General features: G+C 35.6%; 1 pseudogene; it reads right to left on the reverse strand.

The window, feature by feature from the left end:
- Nucleotides 1-4,388: 4,388 nt before the first annotated feature.
- LOC136385863 (small ribosomal subunit protein eS6-like) lies at nt 4,389-5,128 on the reverse strand (annotated as a pseudogene).
- Nucleotides 5,129-5,523: the final 395 nt, after the last annotated feature.

Raw genomic sequence — 5,523 nt, forward strand, 5'->3', positions numbered from 1 at the left:
ATGGATGTCCTTTCATTAAGGCTGATTTGGCTACCATATCTGTTGAGTACCCAAACTATCAATACCAGATACCCATGCTAAGCCCCTAGTTAGGCCCCATCTTCCAGAGAGACCTAGATGCATGCTAATTAGTTTGGATGCTTTTTCATTGTGGAAGAGGAGGCCAATTTTCCTCACTGGAGATGATACTCTGATATAGATTTGTATTTCTAGCCTATGATGCTTCCGGTCAGTACCACCACCCACTGACATAGTGAGTGTTCTTTTCACTGTCATTGTATCCCTTACAAGAAACTCATTTTACAGAGAAAGAAGAAAGGTGATGGACTAATATTTACAAAATGCATTGATCTTACCACATCATAAATCTATAGAAGTAATCTTGACAAAGCAGTCCAATGATTTATTAAAAACTCAACTACAGATTCTCCAGGAGTCAACATTTGAAAATTTGAGGTGCTATACTATAGAATGTGATATTTGCTATGAACTAGTGGCCAATAGACAATGCTATATCTGTTATAGCCAGTATTTTAAAAACTAAGGGGGTGAAAGTTGGAGTGGACCTTCTCAATATTATATCTAACAGCCCACTCACAAAATTGTGTGACTTTGCTAAGTTAGAGGTTTCAGTACTAGAATGAAAGGTTTCTCTTCTTCCCAGACACAACAATTTGTCAGTTACCTAGAATAAGAAACAGGTACTTGGCTATTTTGGGCTGCTTATGCCACTAGAACAACGGCTAAAGTGGAGATTTCAATGTTGGATGGTGTGACATAGGGTTGCCACTGTAGAGTGAAGGAGGCAAGAATATGTTTGGGATCCACACAAACATTCATGGGATCTCCTTTTGCTGCCACTCTAGAGGTAAAGTTAAAAAGGAAAAAGTAACATATGGAAAACCACCTTCAGACAGGACTACCAAGGACTGTGATACATTAGGAATAAAGGTTTAGGTCATGGCTGAGATAAAGAACCCTGATTAGTTTAGATGTTGATTAAATGCAAGGGAAAATGGACTAAGTAGTAATGAAAAATTGCAGAAAGAAGACTGTAATATCTTCTTATGGAGTCTTTCTTGCTGTAATATTTGTCATTTTTCCCTCCCATTCTATTTGTATTATATATAGTGGTTAACTTTACAATATAGTCTCCAGTTAACAAAATATCAAGATGGCATTTTGATGGAACCAGAGGATGAATGCATGTCATTCTGGACTGAGATCTGGGTGTAGTAATTGATCAGAATTTGAAATGGCACCATTTACATGTTTTTGTTTATATCAGGAAAGGTTGAAATGTGTATATGGAAGCTTTTGTTATTGTGATGTTTAAAAATGAAAAAAGATATACATTATATATTAAAATTAGCCAGCAAAAGGTATAGACATTAGATATTGTTTTAAGATTGCCTCCCCAGAATTTATTCCCGTACAAATTAGATAATGGTCTCAGGAGAAATCTGTGAGGGAATGAGGGAAGCAGGACAGGAAAATGCAGGAAACTAAGCAAGAATGTGATTTCAGATGAAATCTATCATTAACCTGATTCCACAAGTGGTTTTTGGTGTATAAAAATGGCTCTGATGGGCACATTCTACTGTGAGACAAATGGATGGGGATTTGTACCAATTGTTCCAATCAGTCATTTGCTATGGATGAGCTACTGACATAACTTTCAGGCACCTTTAGAAAGGTGATGAATAAATAAATGAATCATTTCCAACACTCGCTTTGTGGAAACCCCCCTTCCAGGAAAAAAAAAAACTGCCTAGTTTTACCAATTTATTTTTTCTGTTGCTCTTTTTCAAAAAACTTCTACTGATCTTTCACACTGCCTCTTTCATTAATGACTGCATTTCTTAAGCTCTCAGCTTGCTGCTGACAAGTTTTTCTGCAACTTCAGTTGCACTCTTAGTATGAAACCAACCCAAGAGACACTGAACACAGCTCTGCATTCTAGGTCAACTACACTCAATTGAACTGAGGTATTAATTAGCTCATAGAGAGGAAGTGTTCCATTCAGAGATCTGCAGCAAGTTTCCTGTAAGCCAGGGACTCTTTTCAGGGACCAAAGAGAAGATACATATAGTTTAATATAATTAAGTTTAATAACATTAGGCTTGATTCTGTAGTCAATAGACAATTTTACCTCCAATTATTTTGTGAGTCACACCTCTTGTTTACTCCACTTATAAGAATGTGATTCACTCTGAGAGTAATAACTGACCATCAGATTTCTTAGAGTTACTTACATTTATCTAGAAACCACTACTTCTCATTCTATCCTGGACATGAATTGTCTGTCTGTCTGTCACTCTCTTTCTCTCTGCAAAGTAGCTATTATTCCAGTAGTTTTGAAATCAAGAAGGACCTTATTAATAACTATGCCCTGAGATTTTAAATGATGCTTGGGAAAACCAGAGTTCAGTTGCTACGCATGAGGAGGAAATTAAAGAATATAGAAAAATGCTTAGGGGCTGGAAATAAGGTATCCAGAAGAGAGGTGGAAAATAAGGAAAATAAACTTTCCATTTTACAAATTTTAGGACCAAACTGAATATGTCCCTCCAAAAATTTGATTTAAGGTCACTGCCAATAAATCATAGTGTATAACTCTACCATTTACTGTGTGACCATGAATCTTGAACATCTCACTTAAAATTTCTGTACTTCATATTTTTCATTGGCTTCTTGTGAGATTAAAGGAATTTATATTTATATTTATATCTATGTGTGCATATGTGTGTGTCTGATATAGTGTTATATAAGTAATATATTGTTTTTATTTGTATAATTATTATTAATTCATATATTTTTAAATTATTCACACCATTACTCCCTACTCACCTACTCACTGGAGCTATAGACTTTAAAAAATGTTTTAGTATTAATTTGACTTCTTGCATAAGCATAAATATGCTGAATATTTGATCTATCTGAAATTGGAACAAAGCCTAGGTATAAGACTACAGTTCTGGGGAAAGACTCCAGGCTTCAGGAGTAATACAGAACAAGGGCTGCAAAGTGGTCTGTAGTATTAGGTGAGGGTTTCATAAAGGGTATGTATTAGATATGTGTCAAAATGTAAAAATTTACTACCACAACATGTCAAATTAGAATTCTAAAAGTGGGAAGCAGAAATCTACATTTTTAACAAAGTTCCCAGTTTGGATTGCCAGATTTAGAAATAAAAATATAGGACGTCCAATTAAATTTGAGATTCAGATAAAAAAACACATAATTTATATTACAATATGTTTCAAATATTGCATGCAATGTACTACTGAAACTTATTTGATTTACCTGAAATATAAATTGAACTGAGCTCCCTGTAGTTTATCTGGCAGAGGACACCTAATTCCAATGTATTTGAATTTAGATGACCAATGCTTTAGAAGAATGCTGTCTTTCCAAGAGCTTGTAAAGAAGCTGAAGAAAGTTTAAACTGTTTAAATAAGGGTGTGAAGTAGGAGATTACTTAAAGATAAATAACAGAATAACCAGTTTACTAACACTGAGGTAGAATCAGAATAAATCATGAAGCAGAGGCAATTGACTTCAGACACTCAAAAAGAACTCTTAAATTGATCACAAGTTAAGGGTTTTACCTAAAAAGCAAAGGTTCTCAAGGGGTGAAAAGTCAGGTGTGTGTGGCTTTAAAAAAATCTCAAGTACAATTGTAAGTATCTACAGGGGACTGGTTCCAAGGCACTCCCACAGATGCTCAAATCTGTGATGTAAAATGGCATAGATCAATGCATATATACTTCTCACAAAAATTAGGGGATATTTTATTGCTTCATGTTCATTTTGAAATATCCTCTAATTTTTGTAAACAGTATAATTGGCCCTTTCCACCTGCAGACTTCCAACTGTGGATTGAAAACAGTACAGGTATGGACCCCTGCAGTTCGAATTAAAGTTGTTGAAGAGTCAGTTGTATTTCCAATATCACTTCCCTGCCCACGTATGGCAGGGGGAAAAAAAACAAACTTTTCCACTACTTTTTTAGATTCTGTACATGGGGCCTGCAAATTGTGAAGCAGTAACAAGACAAAGGAAAGGTGATTGGGCTTGTAAGCATAATAAAGTGTGAGAAGGTAAATATATGGAAGATAGAGCTTGTTTTTGTAATGTCTTTCAGGCAGACACATTTCACTATCTCCACTGATAAAAGTTTTCATACTATTGAAGAGGGAAGAAAGAACACCTTCACAAAGGGACATTATGTCTTTCTTTTAGACAGATAGTAGGTAAAACTCTTTCTTTGTTTGCTGTTTTCTTAATTGACTTCATCTCAAAATATTTTTTATGCAATGTGACACAATTTGGAGTGGCTTATTTTTTTATGTTTGTTCTTATGTATTTGTTATTCTTAGGAAATCTCATTTTTTACTGCACTCAGACTTAGAAATAGAAACTTTTAGAAAGGACAGCTTACATCTCTTAGCAATCTGTTCCTGGTGTTTTTCTTTGGCCTTCTTTATTCTCTTAGCCAAAAATTTAGCACATTTTGCAGCCTCTTTCTTATTTTTTTTAATATGTTTTTTTTCAGAGAAATATGTCAACATCTGTCTTGCAATAAGAGAAATAATACACTGAATCTTGGGTGCTTTGATGCTAGGAATTTTTACCTTCTTTGTTTAAGGTCTTTCTCACAACATATTAGTGTACATTATCTTTAGAGAGATTGAAAAGTTTGTGTATTCTGCTAGCTCTTTTGGGCCCCAGGTGATGAGTCACAGTAGTATCAGTAAGACCAAGAATACGTTTCTCCCCTTTTTCACAATGGCCTGGTTGATAACACTGAGATTGGCATCACAATGCAACCCCAAACAGATTTGCACTGTCTCTCTCCAGTCCTCCCCAGTCTATAAGAGTAATGCTTTTTAATCAGCATCAAATGAACATGGTCATGAGTAAAGGCTCCCTGTTTCATGGGGAAACATTGTTTGTCAATCCTACCACTGATTCAAAACACATAACCCTTTCATTTTTCACCCAGAGTATCAGCAGTAACTTTGGTGGCCATATGGTTCTCATAAAAGGTATGCAGTTTGTGTTTCTTGTCTACTTCAGTGAATTTCTGGAAGCCAGTGGCTGAGAAAGAGATGTTTTGCTTCATCCTGAAGCAGCCAACCACATCCATGGCACCATGATGAAGAGTAGGGTGATTTATTCTGTTTCCCTTTCACTTCTTATGGAGATCCACTGTCATAGAGCTTCAATCTGCAAATGGAACAGAAAAAAATGATGATTATAACATGTTTTTATTGTCTCTTGTCTTTATCTTGACTCAGCAGATAAATTTCTATACTGCAACATAGTCAGCCCTTTTCCACCACTGTCCCACAAGTTCTTCTCTTTATTTGTGGAAATAATAAGTGACTCTATAAACCGTGCACCCTGTGGTCATTTCCTTTCTTCATGGCTATTGTCAAGGCCTTCATAGGCACTAATGTACAGTAATGCTTACCAGTTTGAGGAGACTGGGTAGAAAACTGGGTTAGGTTTCCTGAC

The sequence above is a fragment of the Saccopteryx leptura genome, chromosome X, assembly GCF_036850995.1.
Source record: "Saccopteryx leptura isolate mSacLep1 chromosome X, mSacLep1_pri_phased_curated, whole genome shotgun sequence".
Lineage (NCBI taxonomy): Eukaryota > Metazoa > Chordata > Mammalia > Chiroptera > Emballonuridae > Saccopteryx > Saccopteryx leptura.